At 39.4% G+C, this 19,611-nt stretch overlaps 1 protein-coding gene across 1 annotated transcript in view; it reads right to left on the bottom strand.

Moving 5' to 3' along the window:
- The window catches only part of map2 (microtubule-associated protein 2), an 89,816-nt gene extending 71,628 nt beyond the window's left edge, over positions 1 to 18,188 (bottom strand). The window contains exon 1 of the mRNA XM_029459369.1: positions 18,141 to 18,188. The gene's annotated coding sequence lies outside the window, so the exon portion shown is untranslated. The remainder of the gene's footprint in view (positions 1 to 18,140) is intronic.
- Between the last annotated feature and the right edge of the window lie 1,423 nt (positions 18,189 to 19,611).

Genomic DNA, 19,611 nt, shown 5'->3' with positions numbered 1-19,611 from the left:
ACAATGTGGAAATAGAAAACTCAATGGAAATGTGACATTTGTGTTTGTTTCATGTAGTAATGTGAGGAAAGTTACATCACATCTGTGTAGAGCGATGAGGAGACCTGTCACTATGCTATGCCTCTTCAACGGAGCAGAAGCTTCAGTGGACGTTGAAGTCACATGCTTCATGTACGTCATCATTTATTTGCTGAATCTGTTTCCATTGCACTTTGTTGCAATTTGCTTTTATCGATACTCCAACTTTTCCACCTTTGCCAGGATTAAAACCTTTTTACGATATTTCAATATATTTTCGCATTTTGCAGGTTTTTTTATGTGCAAATTGAAAATGCAAAATATGAGATATAGAAATATGGAAAAAAAAAAGGGAACGGTCATCAGATTACCATCCGTGATTCTCACCCTTCTAAAAAAAGTAGTAAAGAGGAAATGCAGCAGAGGAGGGTTTGAGAGTCGCCTCTATTGCTGCTCATTTTGTTGCCAAGAAGGTATGAAAGATGAGCAAATTATTCAGGAAAAGTCAAAAACAATTTCTCTTGGTTTACAAATTTGAGTGAATTTTAATAAAAGTCAGGCTGGCATTTATTTGCACCTATTAACCTTCAAACCTGAAACACTTGAAAGTATTGTTCTCAGGAACCTTAAAGCTTCCATAAGGATAATGCAATAAAGTTTTACTGTTTTAAGTTTTAAGTGTTAACTCAAATGTTGTCTCATGTTTGTATGGAAGTTTCAAACAAAAGAGGAAAACATACAATTACTGTATCGTGAAATATACAGTTACCATGATATAAAATGATACAGAGGACAGAAGATTTTGGTCATATCGACAACCCTAGTTAGTAGCATCTTTAATTTTTCAAAAATGAAAACAAGATATATTTGGCAGTGCAAACACAACTTTAAAAGTTCTGCAGCCACCTAGTCAAAACAGGAGCTCATTATCCAGCCAGTTGTTTCGTATTTATATCAAACCCCATTGAGACATCATTGTGTCTAGTCAGCATACAACCCTTATATTTAGCATCCGCTGCCCTAGTTCAACATGTTGCAGTGAAACACTAAAGTGATCATGTTATCGTATCCAGACTGTGTGAATGTGTATGTTTTGGAGAGGTTTAAAAACATCCTACTGAAGCACTGTGGCTCTTTCAGACAAGTGTTTCCACCACAGTCGACCAAAATAAACCCTCATTTCCATTCGTAAATGGAAACCGAGAAACAGAAATCGACTGGGGGATTAGAAAGGATAGACACAACCTTACTCTAAATTATGGAAGTCAATTTCCTCTCCCTGTTCTTTTCCAGTTTAATGCATTTAATTTCTTTGCTGTGTTTAAAAAAACTAGTAAAAGTAATAACGTAGGCTTTACACAAAGAATAAATGACCTTGCTTAAAATTCAAAATATGTTCTCGCCTCCATTTGCCTCTGTCACTCCTCTTATTATCTCTCCCTCCTTATCTCTTCCCCAGTCTTTGTCTTAGCAGCATTTCTCAATAGCCACAGTGACAAAAGAAGCCACCATATGTATTCTCAAATAAAAAGCTCTCCCCGTCAGCGTCAGACGTTGTGCAGCTTCAGATGGTGCTCTTTACAACAGAGCAAGCGTTTTCACAGCTTCTTTATGGGTTAGCGTGGGCTGCAATATAAACAGCACCACTCAATTATACCAAGAGCAAGCTAATGAACATTCCCTAGTCTGTGATCTCGCACAAACAGACCAGTGCACACATACCTATTGTACAGTCCAAGCACACACACACATGCACAAACTCTCAATAGCAGACACATATGGACGGCTTATGCTTGTGATCACTCGCTGTGTTGGTGGATGCAGCTTTTACTGCCACTGAAAAATCTCTGGCACAAACTTCTTCAAATCAGTGTTCAGATTTATAATTGTTTTACTTATAACATGAGCCGCATGAGTTTTAAAGAGCACCAGTGCTTAAGGTGTGTTCATTTATTCTGGAGGGTTCAGCCATCTTGCTGTGCTTTGATACAGCAAGCACGCAAGTACTTGACTGTGAAGTACAATGATTCAGCAACTGTCTGAATGCAATTTAATGTTATGACTCTTGTAAGAAGTTTACATTTCTACAGTTTAAAAAGTCTATCGGAGTTACTATAATGCATTCACTGCTTTAAAGTACATTTTGGACAGTTTGTACTGCCTACTATTACTACTCATGGCACTTTGAGATATTTTGCTTCTGTAAATGAGCATGTACAGTAAAATACCCTGTGCATGTTCAGTGGAGGGTGACCTTACTTATGACTGTTCAGCCCTATTCTACATAAGTACACTACATTTAAGTACATCATGCAGCAGAAGATGCCTTAACTAACTTTATCATGCCACCAAGGACAGATTTGTTATGGCAAAAAGCATACCATCCAACATGAAGCAATGAGAAACAGGGTGAGACCAGGAATACCTTATCAGGTGTTCTGGTAGGGCCTGGCAATATGATTTTTAAAATGCTTTTATGTGCATTGTAGCACGTTAACATTCTTACAATTAGTATGTAAACATGTATGTCAACTGGATGTTATCATTAGGGATGTCACGAGAAGCGATACTTCGGTACTGAGATGATGCCAAAATTCTGAACACGTGAAGGCACTCAGTACGGCAGGTATTGGGGGGGCTCGAGATAATACTGTCCCGTTGCGATAAGAAATGTGTTTGGGACGCAGTAAACTTACAATCAGCACGTCCAAGGGTTACATTATGATGTGTTCAAGATTTATTCATTAAAAATGAGTGTTGGACAAGGGTAAATTTCGACGTTCTCATGATGCGATCAAATGTAATCTTGTAAAATTTAGTTTTTGGCGAGGAACTTGAATAAATACAGTTGTAGGAGTTGAAGGAGATGTTTTCACAGCAACAAAGGGATGCCATGTCGGTCATGCTCAGAGCGCTTTCTTTGGTCTTTAACGTTGGATGGCTGTGTGGTTGGCCTATCCGGTCGAGCATTCGAGGCCAACCACACAGGCAGGTTTCCTACCGCCGCCACTTCAGCTGCGACCGCTCCCTACTCTGCTCTGCACAGCTTCATACCAAAAGTTAACAAATTGCCTTATTAACTTTATCAGGTTCTCTATTAACATTGGTTTGTATTGAAATACTTCTACAAGACAATAGCGGAGGATTAGGTGTCAGTCAACTCTCCCTACTCTCGTCCCGTGTTGAGTGAAATCTGACTCCTGCTACTCTGTGCAGCTTCACTTAACAGTAACTTTTCATTTCTGTCACACACTTTTGTCCATATTCTGAATAGTATTTATAACATGTCGTACAAATGACAGTTTATTTGTTTGATGAACGTGAGCGCTGATAGTCTACATAAAAATGAACAAAATGGGTTTATTTCTATAAAGAAAAGTGGGCTACCTAAAGATATTAGAGAGGGATTTATGAACGGGTATGCAAACAGTAATAAAGGGGTGTATGTTAAAGTACGTGGGATTTATTATTTTTATTTTGTTTTTTGGTATTGAATGAGAATCGTGAAATTTTACAGGTATCATTATCGACTACTACATTTCTGACCTATTTCTGATCCCTAGTTGACATACATCCAATGCCAGACAAATAAGAAGCAAGCAGAAAGTGAGGCGTGCATACAGTCCATGCAAAACAATTAGAAAAATGGGCTTCATACAACTGAAAACATGTCATACTCCTGAGTGATCACAGCCTTATTATAATGTCTGTCCTCTGGCCTTCATATATTACAGTAAAGGTAATTTTAGCACTAAAACATAATTGAGAAAACTGTGCTGACACACTTGAATGTAGTCCAATATTGTGTCCTACGTTAAATACCATATGGGCCTCACTGCAAAGCCTGTTGTATGGACCTTTAGGGCAGAGTGTGTGTGCGTGTGTGCGTGCATTACTATTACAGAGAAGACTATCAGGGGAGCAGTGAAACAGGGAGCCACAGCAGGCAACAAAAAAAACTGTTGAATGAACAACTGCAGGCAGGTTTTTCAACAACATCTCAATGTTATCCGTGGGATGACAACACACATTTACTGATTGTCATTTATATCATTATCAAAATCCATTAACTATGAGAATATAGTAATTGAAATGAATTGTATTTCATCATTCATAGTATATGTATTAAGGTATTAACAGTATTTCATTACTATTAACTACATGGAATCACTGTAGCAGGGCAGCATTCCTTCTTCTCAGCTATTTGCATTATTTTTGCCTTGAAGTTATTTCAAGAACAATTTAAACAATCACTATTTCGTGGATGAGTGGTCAATCCCATTAACTCATTCAAATTTGCCGAATAGCTGATTTCGCATGTCACGGTTTAGTCAGATTTAACTCCGAATGTGTTCGAGACAGAATCAATTTATGAACAAACCTTGTCTCCTTCATCATCGGCCATTTTCATGGCAGACATTTTGTCATGCCACAGTATAAAAAGTACAGGTGTAAATAATAAAATTAATGGTGGAAAGAACGAGATCACGGGTACAAGCGGGTGGCTGGCGTCTCCCTTAGAGATAGGGTGAGAAGCTCAGCCATCCGTGAGAGACTCGGAGTAGAGCCGCTGCTCCTTTACGTTGAAAGGAGCCAGTTGAGGTGGTTCGGGCATCTAGTAAGGATGCCACCTGGGCGCCTCCCTAGGGAGGTGTTCCAGGCACGTTCAGCTGGGAGGAGACCCCGGGGAAGACCCAGGACTCGGTGGAGAGATTATATCTCCTCACTGGCCTGGGAACGCCTCAGGATCCCCCAGTCGGAGCTGGAGGATGTGGCCCGGAGAAGGGAAGATTGGGGTTCCTTACTGGACCTGCTGCCCCCTGCGACCCGACCCCGGATAAGCCTTAGACGATGGATGGATGGTGGCTGGATTCAATCTAGCTTTAATTGGCTGTCCATCATTGGAAACACACACACACTTAATTTGACCAAACTATCGCTAAAGTCAGAACTTCCATGCTACTCCTATTGTCCTTTGTGACATTTGGGATGAAAGGAACAATACATCCAGTTATGTCGACCACTGAATCATCCTCGTTCTCAATTACATGTAGGCCTCACTGTTACATGAATATTGTCAAAGCAGCTCCTCGTACATTTGTACAGAATTACATACACTGTCTCCGTCTGTAATGTTCCAAGAAAAACAAACACAACATCTCTCGTATTCACAGCTGATACATGACACATATCAACTGTGGTTTAAGGTGTGTGTGTGTGTGTGTGTGTGTGTGTGTGTGTGTGTTCATGAGTATGTGTGTTTGTGAGGTGCTGGATGGCTTGAGGGAGTGGGGAGGGCTGCTGTGGGCGGTAATGAGAAGCCGCTCAGTTTCCACAGCAACAGTCAGTCTCCATGGCAACTGATAACAGCATTAGCTGATTCAGCCTAAGGGAAGGTTCACATCACCGGGAAGAAAAGGTACTTTTCTTTGGTTTAAAAAATGGCTGCTGTTCACAAGGGGATATGGGGAGTGGGGACTCCTGGGATAGATTAGCAAACAATCCAGCTCCTCTAAAGCCACTGGACCATTTGTGGGGATAAAGTGAAACAACCCACGACAGGAAATATTTTGATTAATGTGGTGAATTGTTAGAACATAAATTCTAAATATGAACAGTCATAAGGCGTGGTCTGACTTGGCCAGATATTATAAGATATTATAAGTGGAGGTGTGCAGATTTTTTGGCTGAAGTTAAAATATTTTTACCTCTTTTTTCACCTCATTTCGATTTACCCGGTGTGAGTCTACTACCATCTTTGCATTAAAGGGACTAGTTTTGCAGTTGCAGATTGTAACCAACTGAACACCCCTCCCTTATTGAGACAGTGGTAACAAGCTGCTGAGTGCAAATCCGTGGTAACGCTGTGGTATCTTTCAGGACCTTCACCTCGCACAGAGGCCATCCTTACCATCACACTACTTTAGGAGCAACATAAATTCAGGCGACAGCTGACGTTACCGCAGTTTCACAAACATGTCGTAGAACTACGGTGGCTTTCAGATGACGTAAAAACTCCAACGGCCCTTTATAAAGTCAGTTTGATTTGTCCGTTCTAGGCTACTGTAGAAAAACATGGTGGTGTAACAAAAAGTCACTCTGTGGAAGAAGACCAGCTCCTTATATAGATATGAAGGGCTCATTCTAAGGTAATGAAAACACAACGATTCTTAGTTTCAGTTGGTTATACACTAATAAAAACATAGTTATGAATAGTATATTCCATATTCCATTTATTATGTCAACATGTTTTTTGTGTATGTATAGTTAATCATTTTGTAAGGAAGAAAACAGGTCTCTGGAGAAATATCAGAAATGCTCCTTTTGGTCTCAGCCAGCTGGAGGGGCGGGTCAGTGTCGTTTTTGATTGACAGCCGTAGGGAACAAGAGACAAAGTATATAAACTTCCACTGTAGCAACAAGTCATGGACAAACAGCATGGCTTAGCAGTGATGTTGAAGAGTAAGAACCACACTAGCTTCTAACCAGGCCGAAGTGACATTTCCAGGTACATTCACATGCTGTTTAATGTGCTGCAGCTGAGCAGCTAATTAGCTAACTAGCCTGAAAGCTGACATTAGCACATCACCTTTCCCTGGTGAATGTTTGTGTGGTGGCTCGTTCAACAAGATAAGGTGCAAGACGTGTTGCAGGTTAATGTTTGTAAATCAGATAATGATCGGAAAGCTAATGTGGGTTGTTCTAATCTTGTGTTGTGTAGAAGGCTCAGTTTGACCTTTTGCTCTACCCATGATGCAAGATTTGATTGGCTGTATTAAAATACGGTTTGCATAAACGTATACCAAACGGTATTCCATCGAATAATACCAAGTATGTTGTCAGACAAAAATAAAAACGTTATGCAAAATCTCTAAAATTCCCTTCACATTGAGAGTGAACACATCCTTAGAGGGGACACCGGTGAATCTGAAGAATCCATAAGCAGTGGTCTAAGACACTGAAGCATAACTTGTGCAGCACTTTTGCCCCATGAAATATGAACCAATTAGCACAAACACAACCCACATCAGGTGAATACAATAACTTGACCTTGGTTTTAATTTTCCTTCACTGTCACCATATTTATCATCGCAAAGAAAACAAGGACGGGGGACTGGGTGGGATGGGGATTAGATTAAAGGAGAAATAAGCAAATGAGGGGAAAGCAGGAAGAGGTAGCATAGCAGATGATGGGATCATTAACAATCAGGTATTTAAATGCTGAATTCATTATGACACGACTGCAGCCTTGTTTGTGACTGAAGGTCGGTTATGTATGTCAATGTGGCTCTATGTTTTATAGTGTTGTCTTCAATGTGCATACTTTGCATTATCCTACAGTCTAATTTAATGTGTGCCTTCTCCCCTTTCTCATGTTCAAAAGCAGACAATACACAAACATGTGTATTACATTATTAAAATATATATTTCTTACATAACATACAATTACTTGCTCTGTGTACGAACACACATGTTCAGGACACTCATAAAACAATTAATACTGATGACTCAGCTGATGACCTCCCACCTCCACTACATTTAATGAGCCAGAGAGGGAATGCCATGCAGAGCTCAGATAATTGCTTCTGTTTACCAATTTGGTACCATGTATCCGTCTTGCTTTTCCAGTAGAGCCATGGCAATCAACTTAACTTTGCTTGTCTCCACTGCTAATAAAAATGCCTCAATAAATGCTTGTCAGCTTGTCAGCCATCATGGGTTTTCTGCTTTCATTCTCTCTGTGTACATATAACATGCAAACCACTCAATAGTGAGCAATAACTATTGATGTTATCTCCACATCACAATTCAATTACTGGCGCCAGGTTGCCATGGAAGCAAAAGGAACACAACGGCTGAGCAAACACATTGTTGGCATTTATGAAATACACACGGGGAGAGAAACAATGAGAGGGAGAATGATCATGCTGATCTAGTCTTGCATTTCCGGGGCTATCCCCTGCAAGAAATGACTACATATATAAGGAAAGAGCAGGCAGGGTGCAAAGACTTAATTCTCTGGGATTCCTTCATCCCTCCAGCCACTGCTGCTGAAAACAAGAGAAAGTAACATAAACCCATGTTCTGCAACACGGCAGAACACTGCAATGAGCAAATCAAAGAGAAGGCGTGCCTACTGACAAGAGGCACGTGGATTGGAGACTGTAAAAGAGCAGAAAGCGTTACTGTATGTGTGTGTGTGTGTGTGTGTGTGTGTGTGTGTGTGTGTGTGTGTGTGTGTGTGCGTGTGTGGTTTGCCTCTGAGAGAAAGCAACGATATATGATTTTAGCAGCAGTTGTAAGACTATGTTGTTGTTAAGACTTCTATTATCAATGAGGACCATTCAGAGTGTGTTGGGGTTTAACAGAGTAAGTCTGACCTGAGTGACTCAGAGGGCAAAACTAAACAAAAAGGATGGATATTAACTCTTCGTCCAATTGAACCCACATCTTTACTAAGATTGTAACATCTTACACAACCTCCTCCACTCTTCTTCTTACTGTCCCCTGTTTCCAACCTTTTCCCAATCTTTAAATGACCTCAAAGACCTTCCTGCAATAGGCAACTGTGTGTGAGAGAATGTGTGTGATGTGCCTGAACAGTAATCCCATCCTCTACTCCCTTAGTGTAATCCTGTAATTTCCTGCATTAAGGAGGTTCACATTCACACTTAATCATATATAAACCAGCCCCTAATCCTGGTAATCTAATTACCATTGTCTGTGCTGCTCTGTGTGCAGGTTCTTTTGTATGTTCTTACTTTTCGTTCACATTGTGTTAGTATTTTAAGACATGTAAAAGGGAAGGTCAGTAGAGGCAGATGGTGACTGGGTTAAACACATTTTATTTTAACAAAATGGTCAAGCCTTTTACCTTTTGCTATGCAACTCTCCCTGAACCTGCCTGTTTAACTTTAATCAAATTCGATATGCGTGTATAATTTGCCATAGAAATTTAGATTGATATCCAATAATTAAGAGTCACATCCCTTTCTAATGTTTGGATTTTCCGATGGTTTGACTGAACAGGTAGTTAAGTATACGTACAGTGAGGTGCAGGTATGAGGTAGAGCCTGATCAAAATAGGGATTGGGAAGAGCAGATGGTCAAAGATTAAAGTCTAAAAGAAGGGAGCTGCTGGGTAAAGAGTCACCCAACAGGTTGCTTTAGAGAAGGAAGCACGCACGCATGCACATTTGATAATATTACACAGTGGATATCTCAGATTAAACTTCTGTGGTATTCGGTAGAGTGGATTTGAGCTGCAACAATTAAAGCGGTTTTCAGCCACTGAATTTTGGAGAGTAAGCGCTTTTCTGTTTTATATCATATTAAGGTTAATTTCTACGGGTTTTGGACAGACAAAACAAGATATTTAAAAGACATCATATTAAACTTTAAAGAAAATGAAATGGACATTTTATTGACATACTGATTCATCTAGAAAATAAACTGAGGATTAGTCGATAAGTGTGGATCCTGCTCTAAGTAGGAATTAGTGACAATCATACTGAATTTATTTCATAGGATTCAGGAGGTCAGGGAGAGAAAAGTTTAACACATACAGTAACACACAGCGTTCAAAAGGGTTCAGAAACCATCCAACTAAAGAGTTACATCATCTAGTTATCAATTGTAATGGACTGCCAAGGGATGTCTGTGTATTTGTACATACAGTATGCAAGTGTGAATGTGTGTGTGTGTGCGCTTTTGCTCTGTGTGTGGGCCTGCATGAGTGTAGGCATGAATGTTTATGACATAACTGAAAAAGGGAATACTTGCTTCCCCAAAGACATCTGCTGAAAAGATGAAACGCAAGACTTCAAAACAATGAGGGAATAATTCATGTTCCTTTCTCGTGTCTAACTTGTAAGCTTTTACACACTGAATTCCCACAGATCTCCAACAAGTTCAGAACTGCAGATCACACACTTTTCAAAGCGTCTGGTGACACTTCCAGCAATATGGTGGGAAACTGGGAAAGCCAGCAGCTGTGGACAAATGGTGAGCATTTTGTCAATTTGATATATTAAAAAAGAGGAAGAAATTATATATTTATTTATAAATATTAAAAAAAAAAATATATATATATATATATATATATATATATGTATTTATAAATATTTTAAAAAAAAAATATATATATATATATATATGTATTTATAAATATTAAAATGTATATATATATATATATATATATATATATATATATATATATATATATATATATATATATATATAGCTTGATTTAAATTACATACTAAAGGCAGACTACTACTAAACACATCTTTTTCTGAGGCGACATTGACCCTTATAAATTGAGACTATGTATTATCCTCCTCTCGCTGGTTTCACAGCTGCAAGAAGCCTGACATTTCTTGTTAATCTAGAGCGTAGTGACATTTTATTAACCCCTGTTAATGTGACTAAATGCCTCTCTGACTATCTCTGGTGTGAATAAATGGAATTTTAACATATCTTCGGTGTATTCATACCTGAAATTGTTGGGGTTTAGTATTTTTCTGAATAAGATGTCATCATCCAAAAAGCTGTGTGTGAATGCAGGTGGAAAGAAGGACAGTATGCAGCATTCACTTAAGTGATCTCTGTCTGTTTTCTCAATTAGTTAAGAAAGAAAAACAAATATTTTTTTCCTCTGCAGCGCTGTCATTCAGCAGCTCTCATGTCTGGTCTGTGTTGCAGACCTTAAGGGGCGTCACAAGATGCAATTACCCTGAAAGAGGCTGGAAAACAAAGCGAATTATATAACCTTATGTTGGAGTCAGTATCCACATGTACAGTATGTATCCTCTGGTCAGGAAGAGATTTGGGATTTTACACATTTTTTACACATAAATGAAATACCAGAAAAAAAAAGTACAGCCCATAACACCCCATTTGAGCCATTGCTTAATACATTTCCATTTAATTATGCTGGGTGCTACCTGAAAGCCCATCAAGAACCTTTTAGGAACCTTATTTCTACTCAGCTCTTTCATAGATTATTGCACTTTGACAAGATCTCTCAGGCAGCTGTACTGTGCTATCAGATTGTGAGGCCTGTCATCAGTGCATGAAGAATTCCCGGTGGAGAAATGCAGAGTAAAATGTAGAGAAGGCTCGGTGATATTTGTGATGCATGACTGATATTTAATTGTTTAATTATTTTGAACAGTAGTGGTGGGCAGTGAGTGTTTCTCCTTTAACACATGAATATAAAATTGTAAATGATACGTAAACAAAAGCATGCACTCCCACACACAGACTGAGTGGTGTTGCACATGAACACACCAAAACACACACACACACACACACACACACACACACACACACACACACACACACACACACACACACACACACACACACACACACACACACACACACACACACACACACACACACACACACACACACACACACACACACACACACACACACACACACACTCCTAGAGGAGAGGAGAAGAAACACTAAATAGTTCGGTGAGCTGTGACTCACCCTTATGTTTTTCTTGGTTCAGCCCACACATGTTTTTCTATGAGCTCTATCTGCTCTGCTCTGCTTTTTACTGTTGGCTGCAGATAATGTGGATCTATAGATATATAAACATCCTATAGACTTCTGACATCAGACTGGTGCCAAAAATAAATCCCCCATTCAAAATTAGACGTGATACACATCTGAAATGCATGCACTTCTGAAACAGGCTCTGCCTCAAAATTTGGATGGATTTTCTTGCTGCTTGGGAAAACAGAGTCCACCAACACCTGAGATTTTTTTTTTATTAAGTAACTGCAATGAGAATAAGGATGGGCAATATAGAAATGACCCTAATGATGATATTGCTTTAAGAAAAACAAAAACATACAGAATTATCGTCCAAAAAAAAGAAGCTGAAGAGAGCTATATTTATATCTATGGAATGGGGACACATATGTTGCAATACCCAGGCAGGAGGGGCTGAGGGAATTGATCGCCGCATCATTTACACTTGTTGACTTATCTCTACTTTTTTCATGCACGCATGTTGGCACAAAAATTAAGCAGGCTCACAAGTTTTATTAAAAACAATCACTGCTGGCTCTGCATGGGAACGGACCTTGTGTGTGCGTAATGCGTCTCTAAAAGCCTGTCAGTCAAGCGAGGGGTGAAGCAGCCGGTGAGAACATCCTCCATGCTGTGCAGCCCGTGCACCAGTCAGTCACCCACACCAGGATCCAGTCCCAGGCGATGGATTGCTGCAGCACATTGGAACGTCGTACGCCACCGTAGACTCACCATGAGTCCAGCCCGAGTCCAACCCGGACAGCTGAGGCAGCAAGACCCGAGGATGTACAAGCAGTGCGGGGCTCTGCTTCTGCTTAATGCCGCCAGTAGTTAATCGATCGTGGATGCCGTCGTTCTCTCAGACGATTAATAAAAATAAGAAATGATAAAATAGGTCTCCAAAATTTGCCTATTTGAGTTATTTACATGGGCAGCCCGCCCAAGTAAAGTTTATGTTTGGGAAATACTGGGTGAAGCAACAGGCGTTGCATAATTGAATATCGTTCTGTTATCGTGGACAAACGAGGAGCATTATCGTGGCAGAAGCTCAACAAGACATTTAAAAACTGGTCATATCTCTGGTCTGTGTAGCAGGTAGAAATCAGTCAGAGGACAAAGTGGATATCAGTTAGCTGCAGGTCAGGAGAGGTCAGCCATACCAGTCCTGAACAAAAAAGAAAATGACTTAGCTTCGACTTGTCAGTGTGACGACCCACTCCCTGACAGGACTGTCAAGAACACATCAACTGAGGTCAGTGTTTTTCAGGCCATCCGCATTTTAACGCTGATCTAGGATTACTACCTACACTTTTTATTGTCTTTGATGGTCGGTGAGCTTTTCATTTTACTGACATAAAATGATGGTAAAGGCACTAAAAGTAAAAAGTAGGTAAAACACTACATTTTAAAATCTATCCAATGGAAATAGTACGGCTGTACCGGATAGTTTGACACTTTATTCCTAACGTTGCTATTCAAACTCTTTCTGCATGTCTATTCAATGTGTTTAAAGCAGATATCTATGCACAGTTGCAGATGAAGATTAGGCTACAGTAATATTATTAATTTAGTATTATACTATTTGTATAATTAGATTTTTGTGGGGGCTGCGTAGGATTGTTTCTGACTCGAGTGATCCATACATTTCTAATAACTCCAGAGCGTTGTTAAGTCCAAAAGTCTTTAATATATAGATGAAATCATTTCCCAAATTAAACATGTTTTTATCTAACAAAATATACTACTTCATATTAGTTGGAGTTTAGCAATTTGTTTCAGGGTGATGACGACAGACATTTGAAGCTTCATTCGAAAACCTCAATAAATGACATTAGTGCAGCCCTACAGGGTTGGAGAAAAAGTGGGCAATCCTTTTTTTTCCTGATCTCTGACCTTCATTACAAACATTAAGTAACACAAATTCCATGAATACGCTTCTCTTTTGTGATATTAAATCCTTTATGAACCATCAAACTTTTAAACAACTGTGTTAGTTTAAAAACAGCCGTCTGCTGAAGTGCCCTGGAGCAAGAAACTGACTGTAACTGACGCTGACAAAAGAAATCTGTCTATTATCACACAAGCATTTGAGACACAATCTTAACATACTCAAAGAAATCTATCATACCGTATACTGCCCCTAAAGCCTGAGCTAATGGAGGCATTAACTGTTGCCATGCAGGTATCCTTGACCCTCTGCCCTACACTGTAACACTGAATACAAGCAGCCAGCTCGTGTACAATGCCAAGCACTTGATCAACAATATGCTAGTTGTTTATGGTCCCGTACATGGATTTATATTTACTCTTTCTTCCCTTGAAAAGAGAGGTCAACATCAAGCGCAAAGATAAGGGAGGTGATCCTGAATGTCAGAACTGGAGTCAAGGCAGATAAATCGAAACAATCAAACGGTTAATAACAGTTGAAAAATATTGTGGTTGTGCAAAATTCTTTCACAATGATATTCAAAACTGTCAACAGAGCATGTTCAATACAAAACTTTTCTCATCATTTACACTTGTGTAAAAAAGCATATCTCCTCAAATGAAAGAGTCTCATTTGGTAGCCATGATTAGAGAGTTATTTCTGCACTGAACATCTGCTGCTTTCCACCTCTCTCATCTAATCTCAAAATAAGCACTGGATGAAGATGGGGATTTTCCCTTAAGGGTTGCCACACTTTACTTTAGCTTTGACTAAGAGCATGGCTTGCCTGAAATTAAGCAGATTATATAATTATATAAACATAAGTTTCATGGTTTTGAAAGGTTGTTGGTCAAGCCTAGACAATTAGCAACTCTACATGATTAAGAATTGTAGAAGATATGTTGTTGCAGTAAGACAGTTTTGTTAAGGGATTGATAAAATATAAATTAGTTGCAACATAAATATATGTATAAACTAATATAAATACAGTACATTACCGTGTTTCAGAAAGATCCACCATTACCTAGTTCCAGTTTGTCAAATGAGGAATTACTCTCTTTTTAAACTTGACATTTGAGACTAAAAAATAAATCAATTACTAAAAGAAAAACAATCTGTAGAAAATTCAAAAATATAAATATTTAGTTGCAGCACTAGTTGACACGTAAGTGTTAGCATAAAGCATAGGAGCATCTTTTTTTCTACTCCATAAACGGGTTGACCAACAGGCTAATCTTCCAAAAACCTGGAGTACTTCACTTAGAGAAAGAGAGAGAGAGAGAGAGAGGGGGAGAGTTTGGCAGCTAGCTGGCAGACATGGCGGGTTGAGTGTGTGTTGATGCTGCTGCCAAAGCTCCCACTGAGTGTCTCTCTTCTTCCATACAAAGAGCCTTTCCCACATTCTTTCTCTCACACACAAACGCACACGGAGCATTACGTCAATCAGTAAATCTGACAAGCGAGGACTGTCTGTCTGTCTGTCTGTCTGTCTGTCTGTCTGTCTGTCTGTCTGTCTGTCTGTCTGTCTGTCTGTCTGTCTGTCTGTGTGTGTGTGTGTGTGTGTGCGCACGCTCAGGCTGACTAAGTATCTTTGAAGGAATCAGGATTAGGTTGTATTACTGACACACAAGGCTTATGTAAAGCTGACCTACAGTATGTGGCACCACAGGAGTGTGAACTGGCCTGCTGCAGCGCTACCTGAACTCGCCGGCACCTCTGCCTGGACTGCTCACTCTGATAGTAGACTGTAGTGAAGACAATGAAAATAATATACCCGGTGAATGTTTCCTTTAGATACATATCCAAGAAATGTAGAAGTCATATTTTACAGTTTTGCCATTTTCAATTCTCCCAACATTTTACACATAATGTAAATGTATTTGCTCAGATAGGAATGCTGTGACACAGCATTACTGTAGAACAGTCATTGAGTCCATTAGGGCAAGCAACACATGTGGTCTGACAACAAATCCTCAGTTTAATCTAATCAACCAAAGGATTTTATCATGAGCTGAAAACAGGTGAACATAACATTACCCAAACTACCCACTGTCGATGTCCACTAGAGCTTCGGTGCAGTATACAATTATAAATAAAACACCTTCTCTTTGAATGTTTATATTTCCCATTTCTCAGCAATGCAGTATGTGAGTAAAATGTTATCATAACTGAATGAATGCCAAAACTGTCGCACTCTGTGCCTTAATCTCCTTTCTTTCTGATTTTTCTGCAACTGTGTGGGAGCCAGCCAGTCTCCCCTGCAGGTGGTCGAAAACGCTGCCACCAGGCTCCTAACTGGCACCAAGAAGAGAGTCAATTACATTGCCAGTACGAGCGTCCCTTAACTGGTTACCACTCAAATAAACAATTGGTTTCCAGGCTCTGTTTTAGAAGCACTGTCTTATCTTTTCCCTAACTGAGTTCCTCTGACATTTTTCCACTTCCAGGTTCCCTCACTCTTGCTAGTTATAAGCCAATGCAGATTTTCCGTACTGAGACTGCAGAATAGTTTAACCCTCACAATTAGGTCTTCCCTTCTATTAACAGTTTTAAATCCCCTCTTTCCATCCATCTTTTAGGCTTACGGTGAATAAGTTGTGGTGTTTTTTTAGCTTAATGATAATTGTTAATATTTGTGTGTAAATCCATACTTCCAGAACAAATGAGATTTACTATCAAGCAAAGAGCACTCGTAATTAAACTAAACCCCCAGACTATGACAGGTACTCATCTCATGCTTAATTTATTCACAAGGAATTACACATCTGCATACATCCACACCACCATTGTACACGTTGAGTTCATTTGGCATGCACGCACGCGTATAGACCATCGCTCATGCATTACCTTGATATCTGGCTTTCAGCTGATTTATCCGCATCTGATGAATATTAACTTAGTATCAAATCAGCTTGTAATTTTCACTATGCTCTGTAACAAGGAGTTCCAGAATGATGTTCTGGTACTTTCTGGTAGAGAACAAGCACGTCATTGTAAAGACTGGCAAGCACCTCCCATCTCAGAGGTCCACTTCTCCTCTAAGCCCTTACCAAAACACTAACACAATTGGTAAACTCAGCCTGCCTACCGTGTCACTTACACTGAATTTCATAAAATCTATATAGTATTATATATATATATATATATATATATATATATATATATATATATATATATATATATATATCTGTATAAGTAGATCACATACAAAATCACGTAAGAAGACAAAGCAGATACATTTCACAACAATCTATAGGTGCCAACTGTGACAAATCTCTCAAAATGTTTGCCGGTAGCCTCTGCTCTGTCCTTCCTTATAGTCAAGCTAGAAGCATGCAATAGACAAAGAATCACGTCAGTATATAGCTGAATCTGCTCCTGCACATAACACTTACAGCAGGCAAAAAGCAGACCTTGGTGGAAAGATAGATACCAATGGACGAACAGCCAGGAGTATGATCCCACTACCTCGGCGAGGAGGAGCTCCGAGCTGCTTGCCTGACCATTCATGAATCAATGCACTTCAGCTGCATCCTGAATGCATCAGGCATTTAAATGCATCTGCACACAGTGTGGGCAATTGGACATGACAGAGGGAAATCAATAGTCAGCCCCTTTATGTAAATGTAATTGAACTGAAGCCTACATGCACTGAATAACACATATCATGTTGAAGCTTGCTATTTAATATCCATTCAGTATGGGGTAAAAGAGCTCTGAGGTGTAACAGCCCAGACTGCTTTAGCTGCATTTGCTGTGCTGAGTGTATGATGAAGCAGGGGTTCAATGAAGAGATCACATCTTTATGTAACCAGCTTTACTTGATTTCAGATGGAATCAAAATCACCTCAACATCATAATACAGCAGCTAAAAAACGGATTATTTAACCGTATAGAAGGGTAAAGATGACAATAGCAGACATGCACATAATGAGCTTTAAATCCTGTGATCAATCAGAGCAGCACCAGCCAATATGACTCAGCACCTGCATTTGCATCCCTCTTTCTCTGTCTCTCTCATTAGGCAGCGTTGCTCGGATTAGAAATAACGATTACATTCCTAAAGGGACATATTCCCAACTAATTTTTCACAGTGACCTCATGTTATAGCTTGTATAATGTGTTATAGGCGTACCACAGCTTGGTAGTCGTGCACTGCCACCGCAGTAAGGCAAGTTCCCGCAGTGACCGCAATAGGTAAAGCTTCTATGTAGCACAATGCAGATATTAACCTTTCAACCAAACAAGCATTTTAGTGCGTAAATAGACCGATAAAAGATAAGGCAATCAATACGTCTTACCTATGTAGGAGATTCCTAGATCTGTTGCTGTGATTTCATATTAGACTAAATTCCGCAACATTGCTTATCCAGACCTGGCTTTACAAATATATGACAGAACAGACTCATAAGAACCAGGACCCAGTTATCCTGTAGACAAACAATGCGTCCTTTCTCCAGCCACACAGAGAGGGGCACCTCATCAGTTCAGCTTCAATGCTTGCTGAAATTGTCATTCACTGTCGGGTGTAAAAGCTCCATCTGATCGCCAATATCACCTTTTTTTGTATCGGGTCATTGCTATTCACACATACACTATTGTATTATCAAGCTGTTATTAAAAATAAAGAAGTGATTTTTTTTACCTGTTAGGCGCAGTGTCTTTCAGTGAAACACCGGCTCTCTCGGACACAGAGGCTCCACAGCCTACATTTACCGTAATGACCGTACTAGTCACACAGTTACATTATTACTGTGCACTAGTAATTACGGTATTGAGCTCTCCCCGTTTTCTAGATATTAGAGACAGAACATGCATGTTAACAAATGTATGTTGTGAACAATTCAACCAGGAAACAAAAACTGTGTACACTAATTTTAACTGGGATAGAATTAAATGCTTTAGAAATATAAATGTAACTCACGTATTACTCACCTCGGCAGCAGAGACAGCTAGCTAACGTCGTGGCAAAATCTGTGAAATACAATGATACAAATGTGCAGTCCTGTTTAGCTTCTTGCTGGTCATTACAAGAGAAACATGCTGTTTGAATGGATGCAAAACGCTTTTTTTGCGATAAAAACGTATAACGTTATGCAGATAACGTTAGTTAGCATGGGTACGTTAGCATACACATTTTAGCTGGATAAGGTCCCTCCGCGACGCATTTTCTTTTGTAAAAAAAATTTTTTGGCTCAGTTTCATTGGAACTACTTTCTAACAAAGAAATAGTCCCGATAATGTGGACATTCTGATTTGATCAGATATCATTACAGTGAGATTGAGATCAATATATTGTTGCTTTAAATTGTAGAGGTGGAGCTCGTGCATGGACAGATTTTAAAATCCCAGTCTTCCAGTAAAATTAATTAACAGTATACAATAAGTTATATTACAGTAATGTTGTAGTATGGCAATATTATATATATTATATTGTTACATTACATTGTATCCGACCTACTGCATCCAATGTTGCGTTGTTCTCCGACATGTAAGAGCACCCTCCTGAGTGCAACTGCTGTAGTTACAACCATGTAGAAATACAATGTAACAAAGTGCTGCTCTTCATAGTTGTGTCCATGTTTACACAATTGTGTGTTTGGCAAATTTGCAGGGATACTAATTTACCAACTATTTATCACCAGTTTATTCTGTCATTTACAGTTCAATTAAAAGATGCTTGAGGGATTCTGTTTTAATGTTAACTAAAACCTCTAAGGAGCCCCCATGTGGCCACCAGAAGCTGGTTTTGCTTGCCAGCTGTCAGGATCAGACAGATGAGCTGGATCTCCAACAGGAGAGGTGAGACAGCCTTTTTGTATTTGTATAAGGGGGGGATGAGGCTGTAAATATGCTGCTTTCCAAGATACATATTTGCCTCAGCAGACATCTGCAGCCATTGAAATTGAAAACTCAATTAACAGCTAAATTGTATTTACCCCCACCAACCTAGAATAAGATCATTAATATCTCTAAATAAATTGCATGTGATTTAGTTTCTAATTCTGGGCAAACTGTCTCTCATCCCTGGTATAAAGCAACTAGCACACATACATGAAAATGAGAGGGATGACCTTGACCACCATCTGCCTCTTGGTAGCTGTGAAGGACATTAT

The sequence above is a fragment of the Cottoperca gobio genome, chromosome 21, assembly GCF_900634415.1.
Source record: "Cottoperca gobio chromosome 21, fCotGob3.1, whole genome shotgun sequence".
Lineage (NCBI taxonomy): Eukaryota > Metazoa > Chordata > Actinopteri > Perciformes > Bovichtidae > Cottoperca > Cottoperca gobio.
The sequence above is the reverse complement of the archived record's forward strand: the minus strand, read 5'-3'. Positions and strand labels throughout refer to the sequence as shown.